This window comes from Ranitomeya variabilis, chromosome 1 (assembly GCF_051348905.1).
Source record: "Ranitomeya variabilis isolate aRanVar5 chromosome 1, aRanVar5.hap1, whole genome shotgun sequence".
NCBI classification, from domain to species: domain Eukaryota; kingdom Metazoa; phylum Chordata; class Amphibia; order Anura; family Dendrobatidae; genus Ranitomeya; species Ranitomeya variabilis.
Genome location: NC_135232.1, coordinates 641,831,457 through 641,856,506, shown reverse-complemented (window position 1 = coordinate 641,856,506; position 25,050 = coordinate 641,831,457). Strand labels below are relative to the sequence as shown.

At 42.7% G+C, this 25,050-nt stretch overlaps 1 protein-coding gene and 1 long non-coding RNA gene across 3 annotated transcripts in view; one reads left to right on the top strand and one right to left on the bottom strand.

Annotated features, from left to right (window-relative positions):
* LOC143773945 (protein transport protein Sec23A) overlaps positions 1–25,050 on the top strand; it is a 382,144-nt gene that overhangs the window by 252,773 nt on the left and 104,321 nt on the right. The gene's annotated exons all lie outside the window — the stretch shown is intronic.
* The window catches only part of LOC143773969 (uncharacterized), a 62,341-nt gene continuing 39,911 nt past the window's right edge, over positions 2,621–25,050 (bottom strand). For both annotated transcript variants that reach the window (XR_013215440.1, XR_013215441.1), the window contains 3 exons: positions 16,925–17,078; positions 7,750–7,956; positions 2,621–2,885 (listed from right to left, as the gene is read on the bottom strand). This is a non-coding gene — a long non-coding RNA (uncharacterized LOC143773969). The remainder of the gene's footprint in view (positions 2,886–7,749; positions 7,957–16,924; positions 17,079–25,050) is intronic.

Here is a 25,050-nt window from a genome sequence, read left to right as displayed (position 1 = left end):
ACTCCTCCATCCTCCTCTCCAATCTCACTAACAAATCCCTCACATTAGCTAACACTGCACCCACTTCAACCCCACCCGGGACACCAGCCGCACTGACAGAAACCAATTCTCCTTGCCGACCCCCACCAGCAGAAGAGAAAAGCTGTGAAGACAATAACGACGAAGACGCATACTCACCGGGCTGCGAGGGCGCTGTGATCCCTCAAGCCGGAGTGCCGGGCTCCTGATGCCACTGTCCTGAGAGATCCAAACCCGATCTGTCCGGGGAAGACTGTTGTTGGTGTCCATGGCTTGAACTTGAGCGTAACCCCTGCGATACCGCGTCACACGCAGATGTAGACGGACCAGGTTGCTGACTCTGGAACAGCTGCCGCGCCTGCGATCCCGCTGCTGCAGCACACGGGCCCCCATCAGCCTGTGAGGATTCTTCATCTGTAGCCATATCCACCGACGCAGGTGAGCACCCTGCCGCAGCATGAAGGGCCAGCCCCGCTCCTCATTGTCCGGGACCACCCGCCCCCGCCACGCTTCCTCGCCTGCCCGCTGATGACGCAGAGGCAGGCCGCGCGGCCGGAACATCACCGCAGCGGCCACCCGACATAGAAAGCATCGCTTGCTGCCCGACGCACGCTGGCTCCGCCCCCCTAGCACGTCGGGGCGAAGGCCTAGCAGCCGCCGCCGGACCCCGCCTGGCAATAAGATTCCTCCCAGGCCGGGGCCTGCTGGCACCGCGACTTACCGGCACCCGGCCTGGAGGGTCCCTGGAGGGGCTCCTGCGCCTGCGGGGGGCCCTGGGAGCCGAATCCGGTGAGAGGCATTCCGGAGGCCTGGTCTGCCTCGAGTGCCTAACTGGTGACGCTGCAGCTGCTGATGCCGACCCTGAGCTCCCGCCGACGATGGCCGCAACCTGCTCTTCAAGCCAGCCTGGGGGCTGCAACGCCGCTGTCGCCTGCAGGCTCTCCAGGACCCGGTCCACAGCTGCCATGGTGAGTGTGCACTCGTTGCCCAGAGAGCGGGAAGTGACTAGGCCCCTCCCACCACCTCTTCATAACCCTGTCTCCACACCAGGCCCCCAACTCTTTCAACCTAACCCCTCCCTACATACCATTGTCATGCTGTCCTCCTCTTACGCCACTGGGGGGGGGGGGGCGGCTCAGCTCGACATTACTTTCATTCCTTAACAATATTTTAGGATGGAATCCTGCAGTATTAGTACAGTCACTGCATACAACAAAACTGTACTACGTGAAATTAGATTTTGAAACCTAATACAATCAGCATAATTTATTGTTTAAACAATATGCATTTATTTCATTTGATCATCTTTATTCAAATATTCTCAAATTCATAATATGTTTATACATTGAGGATTAAATGTAAGTATTGTACATTAAAGTAATTCAAAGAGGTTTTCCAGTTAAAAAAAAGAAATAAAAAAAAGAAATATCTTGATGTCCCTCTAAGGAGCCCCCAAACCTTCCTATTACTTTTTATTTTATTTTTTTTAACTACCCTTTAGCCGCAATGCAGCTATACCTGTGGTTATTGATTATATCCTGAATAGTGATGAGCAAATATACTCGTTACTTGAGATTTCCCGAACATGCTCGGGGGTCCTCCGAGTATTTTTTAGTGATCAGAGATTTCGTTTCCTTCGCCGCAGCTGGATGAATTACATCTGTTAGCCAGCTTAATTACATGTGGGGATTCCCTAGCAACCAGGCAACCCCCACATGTACTTATGCTGGCTAACAGATGTAAATCATTCAGCTGCGGCAAGAAAAACTAAATCTCCGAACACTAACAAATATTCGGAGGACCCCCGAGCATGCTCGAGAAATCTCGAGTAACAAGTATATTCGCTCATCACTAATCCTGAACTTACATATTGAACGCCTGCTTCTAGACTACATTTACCAAGAGGCAGAGCTGTATCTGTCCCGTAGCTCCCAACCTCAGTGCCTGCTCATTCTACCTGCAGAGCGCTATCTAGAGACTCTTTGCACAGTCTTAACATGGATAAATTGCTGCAAACAGTTTCTCCTTCCTAACATTCACCTCTTCACCTAGTATGCAGTGTCTTGAGACTTTCCTTGTACAGTGACAATAATGACACAAGAGCTCACGTTGACATTAGATGGGCTCATTGAGTTAGATAATGTATTCATGTTTTGTAATGTAATTTAGCACTATGGAAAGCTAAGAACCATCTCATTTGGCCAAACACACAAGTTGATAATAGTACTTGGTGTAAAGCTTGCAATATCAGTGTCCTCTCTTTGCTCCACTTACCTCCCCTGTGCACATCTCCAGTCACTGATAACTTGCTGAGGATCACAGGCTATGTGCTTACCTGACATCACCATCCTTGGCTAAGTAGCTCAGCTCTTCAAGCACAGACAGGGAAGTTATCTCCTCTTTGCTTTGAAGGCGCTGTAGCAGGGGTAAGGAGCTGGGGGACACGTTATCACATGCGATGGCTCAGGAGCAGAGCATAATTTTAACAGCAACAAGTAAATTATGAAGTTTTGTCAGTTTTGATAGGCATTACAGTGCATTAATAATATTTGTGCCCAGAAACCCCCCCCCACCCTTTAAATATTTTCCCTATTAAGGAATTCAGAAATTGAAAATACAGAATTTACAAATTTTTATGATGTCCTTTGTTGAATGGCATAAAGCCTATATATTATACACATCCAGAAAATAAAAAAAACACGTCTTTTACAACATTTGATGGCTATTTTCAACTAAAAAAAGAAAACATATCCAATGTAGAGCATCAGTCTATTACAGAAGATAATGGGTCCACAAAATCCTTTAGAGTCATCGTTACCGGGAGAGTTAAAAGATCCATAAAAGACTTCACCTCAAGAGTAGGTTACCTGTTGGATTACATTTAAATAGAGAGATTATGTTACATTATCAAAATATTGGAATATATCTGCATATTTGAGCTTTATTGCTCTTACTTGATTGACAGTTTTATGATTATTATGCATTGGGTTTTTTTCAACTTTTCTATCAATTTAAGATTTTTCTATGTTGTATTTGTGAGCCACTTTGACTACTTTGTATATAATTATAATTGCTTTATATATAAATACACACATATGTACACACACAAAAGTACACATGTATAAATACATGCATACACTCAAATACTAATCTTGTACTATACCAAGTGATCAGCCGATTCGTGGAGGAGGTCGGCCATGTAGTTCATAGACCAGCTGGAAAGGGCTGCAGAAACCACTGCGGAGAACGAAGGGCACAGCAGAAAGGACTAAAAACAGCTCCCTGTTCCTGCTGTGCTATCCTTTCCCTTGAGCCCTCCTTTCCTGACCTCTACTCTTTGAGTAGGTGCTGCTGAAAATTGAACAGTACAGGGAGCAGAAGACACACTGTAAGTCATTCTGCACTTCCTCCACTATGGTCCCCTGTGTGCTGTGTGGCCCGGCCTCCTGTCTCTACAGGCGAACACTCACCGTTGGGGCGCCGTGCAGGAGGACATATACTGCAGTCAGTGAGTGCTCTCATCAGTTGATGGGGAAAGTGTTCATTGGCCAGCGGCCTCTCTTCCTGCATGACACATCCCATTTTTCAATGCCTGCACTCAGTTCATCGCTCTCACCCCAACTCTGGGTATCAGAATGATTATGGGTGGCAGTATGAGGGGACAGGTGTCAAGCACACTGGACATAGGTGCCCCATAGCGGCTGCAGTATAACCCTACCTGCAAGGGCCCCCTCTACCTCCAGGCTTTGGTGCAGCCAGTCTGGCTCAGAATTTGGTATCAATATAATCAGTCTTACAGTACAAGGGTAGCATTATTTTTGCTGCATGGTAAATGTGCAAAATTGTAAATGTAAAAAAGAAATGGCAAAATAAAGTTTTTTATTCCTCACAAAAAGGGTTAATAGAAAATCTAATAAATAACCTTTATATAGCAAAAAGATGATGCCAGTGGAAACTATAACTTCTGTCTACAATACCAAGTGTTCATATGGCCTCATCAACAGAAAAAAAAAAAAAAATGATGGCTTTCTACAAATATCTAAAAAACTAAAAAAAAATAGTCTGGTCCTTTAAAAGGATTCTCCAGGAATAGAAAATAATAAATAACTAAGGGAAATGGCATTATAAATAAATTACTAAATACAGCGAAGTACATTAGTTTTGTCTAGGGAGGTAATCACTATAGAATTAAAATGCCCGCTGCCTTGTTTCACTGACAAAACCTGTACTGGGAAATTAGTACAGCTGCCGTGAGCATAAGCAATCGATTCCCACCACAGGATAAGTGGGAAGAGCTGAACAAAGAGTCAGAATTGGCACATTTAATAGATTTGCCTTTTCTGGGGCAGTTGCAGACTACTATTTGTGGGTTGGGGGCCAATATCCATGGCCCCTTACCAGCCTGAGAATACCTGCCCCCAGCTGTCTGCTTTAGCAAGGCTGGTTGTCAAAAATTGGGGGGACCCAATGCCAATTTTTTAAATTATTTATGTAAACGCTGGCAGATGAGGGTTGCAGCCTGCAGCTGTCAGTTTTGTAGGGCTGGTTATCAAATACAGGGAAACTCACGTCTTAGGGTACCGTCACACAGTGCCATTTTCATCGCTACGACGGCACGATTCGTGACGTTCTAGCGATATCGTTACGATATCGCTGTGTCTGACACGCTACTGCGATCCGGATCCCCGCTGAGAATCGTACGTCGTAGCAGATCGTTTGAAACTTTCTTTCGTCGTCTAGTGTCCCGCTGTGGTGGCATGATTGCATCGTGTGACACAGGTTGTATACAATGTGCGCACAGTAACCAACGGCTTCTACATCGCAAATACGTCATGAAATTATCGCTCCAGCGCCGTGTATTGCAACGTGTGACCGGAGTCTACGACGCTGGAGCGATAATCATACGACGCTGCAACGTCACGAATCGTGCGGTCGTAGCGATGAAAATGCCACTGTGTGACGGTACCCTTAGGTGTAGTAAAACAAATACAGCCCTATCTGCAAGAAAGGAAAACAAAAGAAAACGGTAGCTGAAAGCACAGTCCTTCTGAGAGCCGGGTTCCTCCCGCTCACTGCTAGCAGAACACACACGGTTCAGGTTTTAGCAAAAACTTCTCTGAAGTACTTCCTCCCCAGACACTGAACACTGCTGCCTTTGGAGGCCAGCTACTTAAGCCCCAGACCAAGTCCTGGGGTGGAGATAAGGTGAACATCCTCCCTCACGCTCTATGGATGTCCACATAAAAGCCAGTCCATTATGAAAATAACTTAACCCCTCACAACACTTAGTGTGCTGGAGGAAAAACTCTGGGTTTTATATCACTGACGCCATTAGGCATAGTGAAACATTTCCATTCCAGCACTTTACCAGTGACTTTGTCACAATATGTTTAAAATATAAAGTCTGTTTTGCACAATATATTACAATTTTATATGTAGGTAGAAAGAAAAATGCAGCACATTCTGGTATTCTCCTTTGTGTAACAAGAAAAAGTTTCCTTGTACCACAGTCAGTACATAAAAATTCATCTCTATCTTCTTTAGTGATGAACTTTGCTTTTCCATCTTGAAAGTATTATCATATTTGACTCAAAATTAGATAATTAAGAAATTAAGCCTTCCTCAGATTACATTTGCTCATTGAGTGCCCCAGCCACCAAGTCATAATGTCTCTAGATGATTTAAAAAACTGTAAGAAAAGACAAAATTCAAAAATTAGATGTAATGTTTCATAATGATCTTGCATTTCCTTTCTGAGAGTTTTGCAACAAGCATTTTTTTTCAATTTGACAAAGGCACATGCAGCCATATTAATTCAAATTGTCCAAGGTTGGGAACAGTGACGCCAGCGCTGTTTGGGCACAGGGCTCACTACTCATAACAACCGTACTGGAGTCCCGGGAACATGACTGCCAACATCGCTGGAACGGCACCGGAACAGGAGATGAGTCTATGTGTTTTTATTTTATCGGCACCAAGCATTCAGATTGAGAAGGGGTTATCCTAGTAGGGGACAACCCCTTTAATTCTTCTAGGTACACAGTTTTTGATGGGGTTCAACAGGGAGGTGGTACCACACATTTTGGAATGCTAATTTCTGCCGCTGTCACTTGTACAAATCCTTCTGTCTCTTCATGTAATTGCAGATAGACTTGATGTAAATTAGGGTTCTCTGGGGGCCATATCACTTCCAAGACTTCTTGTTCTTCTTTTCACTTAAGATAACTTTTAATAACTTGTGCTGTATGTTTGGGATTTGGAGCCAGTCAGATGAATACCTGATGTTATGTTATGGATAAGTATCTCCCTATATTTCTCAACACTGAGGCACCATTAATCCTGACCAAAACCCCAACTGGATTTGCTTAAATTCAGCCCCAAAGTTGAATGTATGATGCCTAAAGACACTCATTATTGTGCCTCTCTCCAGACCTTTTGTGAATAAATTGACTATTGTTACGGCCAAATATTTTGCGTTTTAACTGATCACTTCAAAGCACCCGCTGCCATATTTTCTGCACCCCATATTTTCTGCACCCAGATACATATCTAGCTACTATTCTGAGAAGTCTGTCGAGAAGTGGACTTCCATCTGCAGCAAAATAAGCAGTATCTTCAACATGAAAACAAAGCACCAAATATTTTGCGTTTTAACTGATCACTTCAAAGCACCCGCTGCCATATTTTCTGCACCCCATATTTTCTGCACCCAGATACATATCTAGCTACTATTCTGAGAAGTCTGTCGAGAAGTGGACTTCCATCTGCAGCAAAATAAGCAGTATCTTCAACATGAAAACAAAGCCATGTTCATGTTGAAGATACTGCTTATTTTGCTGCAGATGGAAGTCCACTTCTCGACAGACTTCTCAGAATAGTAGCTAGATATGTATCTGGGTCCGGCTAGTTGCTGCCAGTTCTGAGCTTATGTCACTTGTGGAAATCTTCCAATTTCAAAAGGAATTAAGCATGATGTGTCTCTTAACTATCTGCTCTAGGTTTTCTTGGCTGACCACTGCATTAATAATCCTTAATGTTGCCCAATTCTATGAATTTCCCTGGGAAAGACCTTGTTGATGCAGTATAACTACCTTGTGAGTTGTTGCTGTGCTCAGTCCTGCATGGTTTTTGACCGGTGACATGAAACTGCCCTCAACAACCTCACTTTGCAGCAGATTTTGGCTGTTTCTCACCCAGTTATAAGCCTCTTATACAGCTGTTTCAGTTGAAGATTATGATCATTATCACCTGTTTAGTATAATTGGTTAATCATGCATCGGTCTAAAATTCTGCAAAATCCCTGACTTTGTTCATTTACTTTGCTTTTTATTAATTGATAAAAACAAATTATTAAACACTTCTATTTGTGAAAGCGTGTATTACTTTGCAGCATTTTTCCAAGCCTACCTAAACCGTTTACGCACCACTGTATTTATAATGTATATTCGAGAGGATCAAATGGCCTTGATCAGTCCCAGCATCGATAATGACCATGGCAGCAGGGTGTCAGCTGTATGATGCCACTGACACCTGCTGAGGATGGTGCATGTTGAGCCCTCAAAATTTCCGTGATGTACTATTACAGCATGCTGTATGATAGCTGAGCCAGCCACGACATAGTAGTTCTTCATGGACCTGGAAGAATTTAAGTGGCAGTAAACTAGATATAAATTATGTTGAGTTTATCACTCAAACAAATGGGAAATATTGATAATATGATAAGGAACATACCTCTTCTAATCTTGAAGATGTTAGGATTCGTTATTTTTTTCTGTTCCTGTTTGAATCATCCTTGTCGTGTTATGTCCGGGCAGGCAGTGATGAGTTTGGATACTTGGATGTCTTTCATTTTCACTTGGCAACTCTACACTGGAGCCCATGTTTTGAAAGATTCTTTTAATCTTCTGCCAGCTCTCCCGGAGGGCTTTTCTATATTTTCTTTAGTTATACATAAAAAAGCTGTTTTAATCATGAGATAACACTTAACACCATGAATAATTTAAATATTGAAGAGTATGAAATTGGTAAAGCAATAGAACACACTTTAGGTTTTAGTTAACAGTGGGGAACCACAAGGGGTCAGATAGTGATGAGCGAACATGCTCGGTGTTATGTGATGTGGTGTTATCAGAGCATCCTCGGGCGCTAATAGAGTGACTTTGCCCAAATAATAATAATATAATTTGGCCAAATTTTATGCAACGCATCTCATTTTTTTTCTTAATATTTAAAAACCATACTGCTATTCATATTTCATATATTTCACATTGACATGCTTTAGCATGATAGAGTGCAACCTTTTTTTGTATATTGTATATGGAGGTAACTCCTCCTGGTTTTCACCCATTCAGACTAGTTTGGATGTGCCAGTCAGCTTTTTGTAATTCATCAGTCATCAGTTATTGTCAGATAGATAGTGAATGGTACACATACACACACTTCCATTAGGGAACGTGATAGGCCGCTCTGAACAGATGTGTTTTCAGCTGCGAGACAAGCAGCACCTGGGACTCGAACATAGTATTTGAGCATGCTCGGATAACACCTTATCCGAGCACATTCACTCATCCCTAATTCTGACGTAAAATATCATGTTTCTAGCTCATTTTTACTGTACAATGAACGCTGTGAAAGCAAAACCCAAAGAAACAATGTTACATTTTTTTCACAATTTCATTCCATTTGTAGTTTTTTTTTTGGGGAAAATCATGTCGCTGAGTAAAACTGCCACTGAAAACTATTTAAGGTGGTATGGTGGACAGCAAGCCTAAGTTTTGTGACCCTTGACCAAGGTTTGGGAATCGGTGGACGGCAATACCAAGACAGGTTATTAAATTTGGGGTTATTCAGTTTGAAAAAAAATGAAGACTTAGAGGTGACGTTATTACAATCTACAAATATATATCATCGGACAGTACAGAGATCTGTATAGTGATTTTTTTATACCTAGGCCTGCAATGATGATGAGGGGGCAACTTATTTGCCTAGAGCAGTGATGGCAAACCTTTTAGAGACCGAGTGCCCAAACTGCAACCCAAAACCCACTTATTTATCTTAAAAACTGAATACTGAGTTTTTAGTTTAGAAAAAAACAACTCATGCAGAGAGCAGACGGGGCAAGGGAGCAGGCGGTGGCAGCAGAGAGCAGGCGGTGGCAGCAGAGATCAGGTGGGGCCAGCACAGAGCAGCCACAGACAGGAGCAGGGGTACCAGACTGCAGATATAAAGGAATATGCTTCCTATCATGGTATATGTTCTGCCCATCCTGGTATATGCACCCTCATCCTGGTATTTGCACCCTCATTCTTGTTTATGCTCCCCACCCTGGTATATGCACCCTCATCCTGGTATATGCCCCTCATTATTGTATATGCTCCCTCCATCCTGGTATATGCTCAAAAAAAAGGGAAAAAAGCAAAGACAACACTTGGGTGCAACATTGACATGTGAATTAGGCCTAACTGGGTTTTTGCCTTCCTCTGAATCAGCACGTTAGAGTAATAGGTTAAACTTAATGGACTTGGGTGTTTTTTTCCCCTGAAAAACTATGAAATTATACAAGATTTACATCACTTGACATTTTCCAAGAAGGCTCCATACATATGACAAACATCCCTTTAGGGCTATGCTATAGTATGACAAACGTATGCTGAAAGAAGCGTTCTTAGCATCAGTTCAGGTGGAATAGATTGCTATCAACTGGAAATTGGATCCCTTGAAAATTTGGGAGCCACAAATTTCCATGTCTTTGCCATATTCAAATATAGTATGAACAGAATCTAAAATATACATAAACAAAAGAATATAACTCCAAGTAAAAGAAAATTCTGTGAAATCAAACTGTCCACTTAGGAAGCAACACTGTTTGACAATCAATTTCACATGCTGTTGCGCAAATGGAATAGACAACAGATGGAAATTATTGGCAATTATCAAGACCTACTCAATAAAGGAGTGGCTCTGCAGGTGGGGACCACAGACCACATCTTAGTACCAATGCTTTCTGTCTGATGTTTTGGTCACTTTTGACTCTACAACCCACACAAGTGGCTCAGGTACTGCATCTCATCCAGGATGGCACATCAATGCGAGCTGTGGCAAGAAGGATTGCTGTGTCTGTCAGCGTAGTGTCCAGAAGCTGGAGGTGCTTCCAGGAGACAGGCCAGTACACCAGGAGACGTGGAGGGGGCCATAGGAGGGCAACAACCCAGCAGCAGGACCGCTACCTCAGTCTTTGTGCAAGAAGGAGCACTGCCACAGCCCTGCATAATGACCTCCAGCAGGCCACAAATGTGCATGTTTTTGCACAAACGGTTAGAAACCGACTCCATGAGGATGGCCTGAGTGCCCAACGTCCATAGATGGGGGTTGTGCTCACAGCCCAACACAGTGCAGGACGCTTGGCATTTGCCAGAGAACACCAGGATTGGCAAACTCACCACTGGTGCCCTGTGCTCTTCACAGATGAAAGCAGGTTCACACTGAGTACATGTGACAGACTTGACAAAGTTTGGAGACGCCGTAGAAAGCGATCTGCCTGCAACATCCTTCAGCATGACCGGTTTGGCAGTGGGTCAGTAATAGTGTGGGGTGTCATTTATTTGGAAGGCCGCACAGCCCTCCATGTGCTCGCCAGAGGTAGCCTGACTGCCATTAGGGCCCGAGATGAGATCTTCAGACCCCTTGTGAGACCATATGCTGGTGCGATTGGTCCTGGGTTCCTCCTAATGCAGGACAATGCCAGACCTCATGTGGCTGGAGTGTGTCAGCAGTTCCTGCAAGATGAAAGCATTGAAGCTATGGACTGGCCCGCCCATTCCCCAGACCTGAATACGATTGAATACATCAGAGACATTATGTCTTGCATGATCCACCACAGACTGTCCAGGAGTTGGCGGATGCTTTAGTCCAGGTCTGGGAGGAGATCCCTTAGGAGACCATCCACCGCCTCATCAGTAGCATGCCCAGGCATTGTAGGGGGGTCATACAGGCACGTGGAGGCCACACACACTACTGAGCATCATTTCTTTGTCTTGAGGCATTTCCACTCACTGAGTTGGATCAGCCTGTAACTTCATTTTCCACTTTGATTTTGAGCATCATTCCAACTCCAGACCTCCGTGGGATATTAGTTGTGATTTACATTGATAATTTTTAGGTTTTATTGTTCTCAACACATTCCACTATGTAATGAATAAAGATTTACAACTGGAATATTTCATACAGTGATTTCTAGGATGTGGGATTTAAGTGTTCCTTTCATTTTTTTGAGCAGTGTCTATATTTCTGTAGAGTGATTATTGTGATTCACTTTATTTAGCAGCACATTCAGTATCTTTCTCAAAATAGGGAGTGTTGCTAAAGTCTATTTAACATCATCAGATGTACGCCTGGTTCAGATGGGCATATACGAATCGGAATGCCTGGACTGACCACTGGTCTGCAAAACCGAACTTACAGCTTCTTGTACACAAGTGAAACTACATGTTGGGTCAGAGTACACGGAGTCAATTCATATTCGAACTGTGAAATATGCCTGTCTGAAACCAGCTGTAATCCACGAAGTTAAGCACACACTATTGGATTCGATTTTTAGCAAAACTTTATTCTAAATTCAAATTCTGTTTTAGCACCAATTTATAATTTCCACAAGTGGTAATAGGAGAAAATGGATCCCATCATTTGTTATACAATTTTTACCGAACGTGGCAGAAACCAATATGTGGTTGTACAGTACTGTTTGAGCACACCGCAGGGATTGGATAGGAAGGAGCGCTACTTGGCTTTTAGAAAGTAGATTCCATTTGAACAGATTGTGGGTGTCATTAGACAAGCCTCTGAGGTGTCAAAAAAGCAGAAATTCCCTCTCCCACATTAGCCAAGCTCCTGATTTGTTAAAACAGCAGATCCCCCCCCCCCCACACACACACACACATTAGCCAAGCCCCTGAGGTGCCAGATCAGTAGAAGCCCTCCTAGGTAACCCATGTTGGAAACTTTATTAGGGGGCTATTTTATAGCAGTGGAAATATAAAATTTTAGTGGTAAAAATATAATTTTTGCATCTGCTGCAAGTTTGTCAGTTAAACAATGGTAATATGTGAAACTGGACCCCACAATTTCTCCTGAATGCGGTGATACCCCATATGTCACCAGAAACTGTTGTTTGGTCACACTTCAGGGCTGAGAAAGTGTGAGTGCTGTATGGCTTTTGAACCACATATTTTGCTAGGATAGTTTACTGGCAAAATTTGCTGAGCCCCTAGTGTGGCAGAACAACAGACAAACCCCAAAAGTGACTCCATTGTAGAAACTACATCTCTCAATAAATTAATCTAGAGGTGCAGTGACTATTTTGTAACATACCCTCTAGGGTTCATTCTGGAGAATTGCAAATATGTCAGTTTAATGCCCATACATTGTGCCCCATACTGTGTAGAGTCCACATATATTGTAGAACCTCCATACATTGTGCCCAGCTTGTTCATCCAGCAACGCACACTGTTGGGCTCTCCCTTCTACAGTAATGCCAAACATGTGGCCACTTACTGCAGTTTAGGCACAGTGGGGCTCAGAAGGAGGGGGGAATTAGATTTATGAGCACAGATTTCACTGGATTTTATTTGAGGGGGTGGGTGAACCATTGCTTTTCAAGAGTCTTTGTTCTACCAGTAACATGGGACCCCTTATATTCCAATGATAGATCGGCGCCGCCGCTGCATTAGTCACAGCTGTGTGACAGTCACAGCACATGCATGGAGAGCCTGTGTGTTGAGCTGTCCATGCATGTGCTGTGACTGTCACACAGCCGTGACACATGCTGCTGCGGCGCCGATCAGCTGATTGGCCAGAGCGATCCAGGAAGCCGTGTTCCTTCTGCAGCTTATTTGGTAGGCGGTATAGCTTACTGAGTAAAAGGGAACCCGAACAAATTCACTTAACTCTATATATGAGGAGCTGTGGTGACCATACTGTATATGGGGCTGTGGAGATAATTATTCTAGGGGCTCTGGTGAACATACTGGATATGGAGCTGTGGTGAGTATGGTACTGTTTGAGGTGCTTCTTGTGGGCCATAATACTGTGTGGGGTGCTGTGAGGGCCATCATAGTATACATGGATGCTGTTTTGGACATCATACTATTTATGGGGGGCTGTTGTGGTGACCATACTATAGGCGACTTGCTGTGGATATTGTACCGTATGGGCGGGTGTGATGACCATCATACTGTGTAGGGGACAATGTGAGGAGTGGTTACAGTTTGAAGAGGGCAGCAACAATCATAGGCTGCTCTCCACGTCATCCTCACAACCATTACTTACCAGGTATGGGTCGACTTGCGATGTACATGTATAGCGGATGTCAGTAAGGGGTTAAATATAATATAAAGTTAATACACCTATTATTAGTACATTAGCATTTAGCCATATTACAGCTCCTTCTTTTGCATAGATTCCAATCTCAATACAGCTCTCTCTCCTGTAGGGAACGATATTTATGCCACTTGTTTTTAATCCATATGGTTTAAAATATGTGCACTTTTTTTAGTTAGTGCTAACATTTTTATGGTCTTTACTAAAAGGGCATTGCTCAAAGGGTGATTAAAGATACATCCCCCAGGGAATCCTGTGAGCACCACTCTCAGTAAATGAAAAGTCCACAAATGAGAAGCATGAATAAAGGACCAGTAAAAACTGGCCACTTTTGACCTGGTGACAGTACCTCTTTAAAGGGGTTGTCCAGGCTTTTATCTTATTTCGAGTGTGTACCTAGGCTGCAGAATGCTGACAGTTTCAACATTCTGCACTGTTGCCTAGATATCACACTTCAGCAGGTAACCAGCTCTCCTGATTCTGGAGGAGCTGATCACACTCTGTCTAGAGTTTTTCTGTCTGGCAGAGACTGGACTTAAGGCCCCGTCTCACTAAGCGATTTACCAACGATCACGACCAGCGATACGACCTGGCCGTGATCGTTGGTAAGTCGTTGTGTGGTCGCTGGGGAGCTGTCACACAGACAGCTCTCTCCAGCGACCAACGATCAGGGGAACGACTTCGGCATCGTTGAAACTGTCTTCAACGATGCCGAAGTCCCCCTGCAGCACCCGGGTAACCAGGGTAAACATCGGGTTACTAAGCGCAGGGCCGCGCTTAGTAACCCGATATTTACCCTGGTTACCAAAAAAAACAAACAGTACATACTCACTATCTGATGTCCGTCAGGTCCCTTGCCATCTGCTTCCTGCTCTGACTGAGCCGCCGTACAGCGAGAGCAGAGCGCAGCGGTGACGTCACTGCTGTGCTCTCACTTCTCACTGTACGGCCGGCAGTCAGTGAGAGCAGGAAGCAGACGGCAAGGGACCTGACGGACATCAGATAGTGAGTATGTACTGTTTGTTTTTTTTTACATTTACGCTGGTAACCAGGGTAAACATCGGGTTACTAAGCGCGGCCCTGCGCTTAGTAACCCGATGTTTACCCTGGTTACCAGTGAAGACATCGCTGGATCGGTGTCACACACACCGATTCAGCGATGTCAGCGGGACCTCAACGACCGAAAAAAGGTCCAGGCCATTCCGACACGACCAGCGATCTTACAGCAGGGGCCTGATCGCTGGTACGTGTCACACATAGCGAGATCGCTATGGAGGTCGCTGTTGCGTCACAAAACTTGTGACTCAGCAGCGATCTCGCTAGCGATCTCGCTATGTGAGACGGGGCCTTTAAAGTCACAAAAGACAGCATGCCCCCAGTCTCTGCCAGACCCTCCCCCTGCCTCAGTGAGACTGAGGCTGCAAACAGTGTAAGCTACTGTGGCTGGACTGAGCTGACTGGACTAACCAGTCCAATCAACTCTTAGCAGGGACAGACAGAAAAATTGAATGTGGATCAAGAAGCACAAAGCTGAAAACTCCTTCCTCCATCGTTCAATCTCAGCAAAGACTAAAGATACTGCTTGGCTTGTAAATACATTCAAGAAACAAAAATCTTTAAATAATTCACAGGCACAAAAAAAAATCTAAAACTGTACATTACACGTAAAAGTGATTATTTTAACTACTATGCTACATATCCATGTAACAAGGAATAACCTTATGGACGAAGATGGGATTTCAGAATTAATATTAATTCCAAAACACTTTACAGAACATCACAGAGATGAATCAGTGGGAATAGATGGAATTGATGTCGGATATTGAGGAGGAGATGCATAGAGTATCTTCTTACTGAAATATTTCTAGTTAGATGAATTTGGATCTAGTTGTTAGTGACATATTGTGACACTATCCCCTACCTTTCACCTGCTAAATATTGTGGGCACATTTTTGTCTATAACATTGCTCTGAGCTACAAGCACTACACTTGGACATGTGCTATATGCGCTACCTTTATTTGAATAGTTTTGTGTATTTCCCTATTCCAAGATGTTGCACATCTATGAGCATTTGTGACAACGCATGCGTGTCTCCTCTCCTTGATTTGTGACTTGACAGGGCAACTGTCACATTACACTAGAACAAGTGCCATACAATAGGCAGCAGACAATTATTCATCTATAAGGTAAGCTTTGACACCTGGCCAGCATCCACTGAAGCATTTGCCTTGCCTCCCAGTTCAGCACACCCCAAATAATCAGTTTGGTAAAAAGCATGTTGGGGTCTGAGGTGCAGGCTGCTGCTCAGGAACATTATCTGTACCTTTTTAATGGTCCATATCAATTATATCCATTTGTATTTCCAAAGTATTATGTTTAAGAGGTATACTGTGTCTGGTAACAAGAAGCTTTTATAATTGGAACACATCTTTTTGACACCTCACGGCTTTCGAAGCCTAAAGCTGTTAAAAGAAGTGACAAAAAAAACGGAACATACACAGAAGTCGTTTTGACACTGCTGTGTTATGATCATTCATTTTTTCTTTTTATAGCAATTTTTGGGGGGCAGGTGCCAGGCTGAATCCATCAAGAAAAGACATCATGTGCACATACACTTATGGAGATTCAAAAGGGTAACGTATCTCCTTGCGAAGAGTGACATGTCAAGCCTGACATGCCAGGGTGAGGAGACTTTTAAGCCGCAATGCTCCTTTGGGAAATATGTCAATTGTCTCTTCAGAGAGGAAGAGGACTAAAACTCTAGTGCCACCTATAGGAAGTAACAATCCTAAAAGCCAATATTGACTCTCCAATGAGCCTTGTCTCATGACTTAGGGTAAAAGCCAAACCCAAAATCTCAATAATCTCAATTTGCATATTGAGAATCTGGTTTTGTCTTTTATCCTAAGTCATGTGACAAGAGAGTAGATATTAAATTTTAGGATTGCTACTTCCTATAGGTGGTGCTAGAGTTCTAGTCCTCTTCCTCTCTGAAGAGACAATTTGCTTACCCTTATGCTAACTCTGAAGTGTATTAGGACTGCACTGATCTGTTATGGCTACACAGACTTTGACTGATGGGAGACTCCTTTAGATTTTGAATGGAATGACCTTTTAACATTTTGTGATAAAATGAATCTCAGCTTGATTATTATTAGTGATGAGCGAGTATGCTCGTTACTTGGGTGGTCTCTGAATATTTTGGTGTGCTTGGAGATTTAGTTTATGTTGACGCAGCTGCATAATTTGCAGCTGCTAGACAGCTTGAATACATGTGGGGGTTGCTTAACAAACAGGCAATCCCCACATGTATTCAAGCTGTCTAGCAGCCACAAATCATGCAGCTGCATCGACATAAACTAAATCTCCGAGCACGCCGAAATATTCAGATACCACCCGAGCATGCTCGGAGAAACCCAAGTAACCAGCATACTCACTCATCACTAATTTTTAATCAATAAATCATCCTTAGAGAATAAGAAGAAAATTAAATGAAAGCCCCAAAGAATATCTCTTTATTAGTACACATACCTTTGAGCCAGTGAATTAACCCACGGATTTATGCCAGCTGTCAATACAATAAGCCATGTGGAAGCCATTTCTGCTATCGGAGGTACATTGTAAGTTTGAAATATTTCACAAAAGCTAATTGTGATGGATGGAACCCAGCATACTAGAAGATACACTAGGATTGAAGCAAAAACATTAAAATATTTAATGTCAATTTTTGTATACTTTTGGTAATCATATTGACATAATAAAGTAGATACATATAATCATTTAAATAAAGTGCTAGATATGTAACTAGCCATAAATGTTGTTGAGGGTTATAACTAAAGGAATTTTGCACTTAACCCCTTTTCCAATTTTTTGTTTTCATTTTTTCCTTCCTTTCTTCCAAGAGCCATAACTTTTGTATTTTTCAATTCACATAGCTGTATGAGAGCTTGGTTGTACTTTTGAATGACACCATTAGTTTTATCGTGTGATGCACTAGAAAGCAGGAAAAAAATTCCAAGTGCTTTCAAATTTCTGCTTTGTAGTGAAAATCACAGTCTGATAGGTATTGTGAAAATCACAGAGGTTTTCAGCAGACCCCCAGCTGTCATGGCAAACCACAGGCCTCCCTGGATCACGTCATGGGCACGCTGATGTACCCCCTGTCAGCGTGTGTTAAATGTCGCTATCAGAGATTGACAGTATTTTTATGGACAGGCATTTAACAGGCTAACAGCCATGGGTGGAGTGGCTGTTAATGACAGATGATTGCTGAATTAAACAGCTATCATCTGTTGGAATAGTTGCAGGTTTGGCTTTCAAGCCCACATCAATGGCAGGGGCAAGTCTAATGACAAATGTACACCAACTCTACTTTTTTTACATGACATAAAGACGAGGCACAGCTGGAAGAGAAGCCAGACAGAGATCACAGCTACACAATTTGCAGCATTAAAATTAATGGTTCTGTCATGAGTTTTGTCTGAATATTGTTTTTCTGAGATTAGATCTACTTCCCATTATGAGCTTTTGTTGAGTTTATAAAACTTTATTGATATAGTCATGAAGGATTACAGGTGGTTTTGATCTGTTTTAATCACGCACCGCAGGTCAGTTTACGCTGAGATAGAAATCTCCTGCCCAATGGGCTTCTTTTTAAAGTCCCATCTGCTCTGTGAGAACTCTAAGACACTGCATTTTTGATGCTGCAAAAATACACAGGGTCAAAAACTCTCCAAAACGCATCGAGTGCACACAACGTCAGTTTCAGGTGGATTTTACCTGTAAACTGCCTGAAAAAGTGCTAAATAAATGTACATTTTGGGGCTTGTATGGTCTGATCTTGTATTGCCGTACATTAGAGCTCTCTCTTTCACACCGACAGAATTTCAGTTAAGCTGGAGTCACAGTACCATAGAATACGGCCGAGTGCTATGCGAGAATACATTGCGTAGCGCTCGGACCAGTGTTAATCTATGGGGCAGCTCACATCAGCATTTATTTTCTCAGGCATATTCAGCGTGCGTGTAAAATCACAGCATGCTGCGATTGTCACTAAGACTAGGCCGAGACTCGGCAATGCAAGCCTATGGGTGCGAGAAAAAAATTGCACAGCACTTGGACCATGTGAAAAATCAGATTGTACTTGCATGACACTTGCATTACACTTGTGGGACCCTCAGCAGGGAGATTCAGACTGATTTTTCATACGTTAAGTGTGATTCCAGCCTTAGGCCGTCGTCACACTTGCGAGTGCAGTGCGAGAAACTCGTGTTAGTCTCTCGCCTCAATACCCGGCACTGCCGCCGGCACTCGGGCCGGAGCGTTCAGCTGCGTAGAAATACATGCAGCCGCATGCTCCGGTCTGAGTTCTGGCGGCAGTGCCGGGTATTGAGGCGAGAGACTCACGCCAGTTTCTCGCATGGCACTCGCAAGTGTGATCCCGCCCTAAGGCTACATTCCCACGATGAGTAATTGGTGAGTAAATTAGGTTATTTGCGGGGTTTTTTTTGTGGTTTTTGAGTGCAGTTTTTTACATGTGTGGGTTTTTTTTCCAAGTTTTTGACTTTGCAGTTTTTGTCTTTTTGGTATGTCATGTTTTAAGTGAAACTTCTTTGTTTTACATACTTTCTAGTATTAGACTTTTAAAAAACTTTATTGATACAGTCGTGTGTGTTACGCCCCCAAGAGGAAGCTATTCGCGAAACGCGCGTCAGGGTTTAGTGCAGAGACTGGCGTGCCACACGTGGCTGGCTGCAGGAAGCATCGCATTTTAGGTAATATGTATTATTAAAGTCTTGTTCCCTTCACATCCAACTGTGTAATACACTTGTGTTCAGTGAGCTGCTGCCTGTATGAGATGTATTCTATATGAAGTAGGTGGACGTATTGAATTAAGGTTGGCTTCACTGTTTGCTGTGCACTGCTTTGATGCAGCTTGTGCTTATTATTATCACTGTACTATCTTAGTGTGAGATTTAAAGGCTGACTTTGTTGCTTACGCCCGTTGAGACGTGTATATTGGTCATTATATTTGTTTATTTATAATTTTGGTTGTTATATTAGAATTTTATTTTTTTCCGCCCATATACTACGTCGCAACGGTGTTTCTCTGTATTGTATCATTTTGTTGACAGTAATGTTTGCAGCATATACAGTATTGCAACTATAATTAAAGGGCACTAAGAGCTTTCCTATAGGTGCCGCACCCAATTTTGGTATGAGACATTGTCTCTGTGTGCACTAGGCTACTCAATAACAGCAATACATATATTGCCGCATGTTTTCCTGCTAGCCATTAGATTTATCCTACTCCTATCTGCCATAAGATTTAATTCAAGTTGATGAGGCATTGTTTTTATTATGTGTGTTTGATTTTATGTGTTTTGTACATTAATAAAGTTATAACATTTTATCCAAAAAAAGTTGACACTTCCTTGATTCAGTATGCAGTTTAATAACTGCCCTTTGGATCTTTATGTTTAATAGTGTGTGTTACATGCATTTTTAATGTATTTCCCCAGTGGTACCTGCTTATTCTCCATATCTAATGCAATTCTATGAAGAAAATCTGTGCATAAAATTCAGCGTACCCTCAAGAGAAAATTATATGCTGTGGTTTTCACTGCAGGTGAAATCCACAGGTGACTTTACACAGCATAAAAAAGCACAGTGGGCATGAGATGTCTATAGATCCCATCCACTTTGCTGGAACAGTAAGATGCTGTGTTTTTCTGCAACAAAACTATGCAAAATTCAAAATAAAAAATACACCAAAAACTCTTTGTTGGATCTTAACCTTTAGGCCGGGGTCACACTTGTGAGTTCAATGCAAGAAACTCGCGTGAGTCTCTCGCATCAATTCCTGGCACTGCTGCCGGCACTTGGGACCGGAGTTTGCGGCTGCATGCTTCAATCCGAACCGCCGGCGGCAGTGCCGGAATTGATACGAGAGACTCGTGCGAGTTTCTCGCATTGAACTCGCAAGTGTGACCCCGGCCTTAGGCAGTGCTTACAGCAGTGTCTAACACACCGCCATGCCAGGCATACCTGGGGGTCAATATTTGATCTCCGGTTGCCATGACAACTATAATGGGTTACTGTTGGGCTTTGAGAGTCCCCCTCCCTTTACCAGCCTTCTAAATACGGTGGTACCTACAGAACATGGCATCTAGGGGCTAAACAGCCAGGATTGGTTCTGGCATTGATTATTGCTTTAGGAGCCAAACTGTCAGTCAGATCGAGCTCCCGCGGTGATTGTACCCGTCAGAGCACCTGTGCCCATATGATCATATAGATATATTGGTATGTCCATTTGTGGGAACACTTATTCAAATAAGACGCACTAATATGTCCGGAAGTGTTTAAAGGGAACTGGACTCAGGATGATTTCACAATACAGATTACATAGTATTATTACATAGAACATGTACATGTATTGTGAGATCAGGTGAGTGATCAGGTGAGTGATCTGGTGAGAGCCACTTTAGTAACAAAACTCCAGTCCCATCTCTTCACAGATGACATTGTTATAATTAATTTAGCAATGAAATTATGTATAGTGGATCCGTATAAGTCCTTTAACTTGCCTCTGTAAAGTTAGGTCAGGAACAGACAACCTTAGTTGTCTGTCTGATCACAGTGTGATCCAATTCTCTTTGATGAGGAGAAGATGGAAAGAAAAATTTCTCAGTCACTACGTTGCATCAGTGAATAGATATCAGACCGCACTCAGATGTCATACGAGTTCAGTCCAAAGTTTACCACGGACTCATTGACTTGCGTGGCCAAGTGCAATCTGAGTATCAGATCCAACTCTGACATGAAACAATTTTTTGCCTTTGACCGACTCTGAGGAAAAATTTTGACACTTGCACAGTCCCATAGACTAACATTGCTCCGAGTGCGTTCTGATGCTTTGTTGGATCACACTCAGACCAACAATACGATCATCTGCACGGAGCCCTTTTTAAGAGTGTCTTGCTCTCCTCTAGGTCAAACAGCTAGGGCTGAGATCTCAAAACTTTTATAACCTAAATACTTATGTACACTATGTTCCAAATTATTCTGCAAATGACATTTTTCTCGGATTTTCCTAAATGGTCAGTGCAAATGACAGTCAGTCTAATAAAAGTCATCACCCGTTACAGTATACATCGAATTTTATTGAAGAAACCTCCCAATGATAACAGTATAATCTCCAAAATGAATAAAAACTCAAAATGCACTGTTCCAAATTATTAGGCACAGTAGTATTTCTAAACATTTGATATGTTTTAAAGAACTGAAAATGCTCATTTGTGGAATTTGCAGCATTAGGAGGTCACATTCACTGAACAAAAAAGCTATTTAACTCCAAAACATCCTAACAGGCCAAGTTACATGTTAACATAGGACCCTTCTTTGATATCACCTTCACAATTCTTGCATCTATTGAACTTGTGAGTTTATGGAGAGTTTCTGCTTGTATTTCTTTGCATGCAGTCAGAATAGCCTCCCAAGGCTGCTGTTTTGATGTGAACTGCCTCCCACCCTCATAGATCTTTTGTTTGATGATACTCCAAAGGTTCTCTATAGGGTTGAGGTCAGGGGAAGATGGTGGCCACACCATGAGTTTATCTCCTTTTATGCCCATAGCAGCCAGTTACTCAGAGGTATTCATTGTCATGCATGAAGATGATTTTGTTCCTGAAGGCATGTTTCTGCTTTTTAGACCATGGAAGAAAGTTGTCAGTCAGAAACTCTATTTACTTTGCTGAGGTCATTTTCACACCTTCAGGAACCTTAAAGGGCCCTACCAGCTGGTTCCCCATGATTCCAGGCCAAAACATGACTCCTCCACCTCCTTGCTGACGTCGCAGCCTTGTTGGGACATGGTGGCCATCCACCAACCATCCACTACTCCATCCATCTGGACCATCCAGGGTTGCTCGACACTCATCAGTAAACAAGACTGTTTGACAATTAGTCTTCATGTATGTCTGGGCCCACTGCAACCGTTTCTGCTTGTGAACACTGTTTAGGAGTGGCCGAATAGTAGGTTTATAAACCAAAGGTTCGAGGGACTCCAGACGCACCAGCAGCTTCAAATAACTGTTTGCTGCTTTGTAATGGTATTTTGGCAGCTGCTCTCTTAATCCAATGAATTTGTCTGCCAGAAAACTTCCTCATTATGCCTTTATTTGCATGAACTCTGTCTGTGCTCTGTTTCAGTCACAAATCTCATCAGAGTATGATGATCACTCTTAAGTTTTCGTGAAATATCTAATTTTTTCATACCTTGTCCAAGGCATTGCACTATTTAACGCTTTTCAGCAGCAGAGAGATCCTTTTTATTTCCCATATTGCTTGAAACCTGTGACCTGCATAATAATGTGGAACATCATTTTTGAGTAGTTTTCCTTTAATTAGAATCACCTGGAAAACTAATTATCACATGTGTTTAAGATTGATTTCAGTGATTCATTGAGCCCTGAGACACAATACCATCCACGAGTTTATTTGAAAAACAAAACAATTAAATCTTTAAGACACTTAAATCCAATTTGCATAATAATTTGGAACACAGTATATACAACATATTGTTGAAAAGGCTATTAGTAACTCTTTAATACTTCAGCCTGTTTTGCTTGAGGCACAAGATCTAAAGCTACCTGATTACTGTTTGAGGCTGACATCACATCAGTTTTTCGAGTACCATCATTCTGGTCAAAAATAGGACAAGAAAAATAGAATTCATAGTAGTCACATTCATCAGGGGAGGTCACAGACAGAAGAAGCCCCCCCGCATGCAAGAAAAGTGAGTGGGCCCTTTGAAGTAGAATGTCTCATCATAATGCACCCCTTGGGTAACGAGGTGCTTGTTGCTTTGGAGGTAGAAGTGGTCCCTCTTCACATCTCGGGCCCCTGTGTGACCGGACAGGTGTCACCAATGATATGTCATAATGTCTGAACTGCTTTTTTTGAGGGGGTCACGTCTCCTTCCCTCCCAAAAAGAGGAATAATAAAAAAAAGGTAAAAAAAGTACCCCAAATGGTATGAGCTAAACCTATAGCTGATCCCATAAACAAGCCTTCACACAACTCCATAAAAAAGTTAGTTTTAGAATGGGATCACAGGCCAATTTTTTTAGTAGTAAGACAAAAAAGAATACATACTTTTGATATCACCGCATTCATACTGACCTGGAGAATAAAATTAAATGTTATTTTTACTGTAAAGTGAATAGCATAAAAACACAACTGCGGGTTAGCTTGTTTTTTTTTAAAATTCAACAACATTAATATTTTTTTTTCCATCTTCCAATGGATACAAGGTAAATTAAATGATTATATTTAAAAACTACATTTGATTCTGCTGAAAAAAACCAAGCACTCATAAGGTTATCCTGCTGGTTACCCTTGGTCAAGGCTTGTGAACAGCTGTGTATTGGACGCTGTCAGCATCTCCACAGAGCGTCCATTACACTGATCCTCAGGCTACATTCACGCATCTGTATGACACATCTTAGTTCTGTGTTTTTTTCTCGGACAGCACACTGACCCACGAGGGGCTGAAAACAGTGGCTCATGGCCACAGGTGTGCTCTCCTTATTGTCGGTCAGGGTCTCTGCTCTCCTGCTCAAGCTATGGAGGTGCAAGTCTGCACAGGAATCACCCACACCCAGCATCTGTCTGCAAATCGGAAGCTTACTAAAGCCCGTATCACAGTCTGTTTTGTCTGCGGTGGTAAATATATTGCATATTATTTCTATTACTTGTCTTTATATATACTGGATGAAATATTTTTGGCTAAATTATGAAGAAAAACAATGTGTCGTGCCTTTTTCTATTTTGTATAGGCTATGGGACAACTCACTTGTCAATTAATTTTTGCAGACATAGAGGTCATCGTAAAATTGCGGAGACATGTCTGATTTTGATCGAGGTGTTGGATCAGAATCGTCAATGCAAGTTAGTGGGTTCGTGAAAAAAAATCATACCACACTCGGATAACATCTGAGTTCATTCTGAACGTCATGGACTGTCAGATTGGAGAAGATGGGGAAAACTTTTTTTTTTTCTTTCATTTCTCCATGTACGAGAAAATCGGATGCCACTCGGACCACACTATGATTAGGCTTGCCAACTGTCTAAAAATTCCAGGACATTATGTAAAAATAATTAAGACACTTTTTTGCGCTGTCAGTAAAAAGAATTAAGGCATCTGTGATTTTTTTTTGAAGTTGAAGAAACTTCTATAGGGTATGTGTCCACGTTCAGGAAACGCTGCGTGTTTGACGCTGCGCAGAGCCGCAGCGTCAAACACGCAGCGTCCAGATGTTACAGCATAGTGGAGGGGATTTTATCAAATCCCGTCTCCACTATGCGTGGTAACACGCATCCGTTGGCCCTGCGATTCCGGACATGCGGCACATCTTTTAAGATTGCAGCATGTCCGTGTACCTTGCGGCGACGCTGCGCCTCCGCAAGGTAAAACACAGGGCCCTATGTGTGGGGTGCGATGATGCCGGATGTGTGCAATGAACACATCTGGCATCATCGCGTCACAAAAGTGGACGGGGCTTAGGGCGGAGCGGGTTTGCCGCTCCGTCCAAACCGCTGGCCATCCTGAAGGTGGACACATACCCATAGATTACTTCGACTGTAATTATCATCATT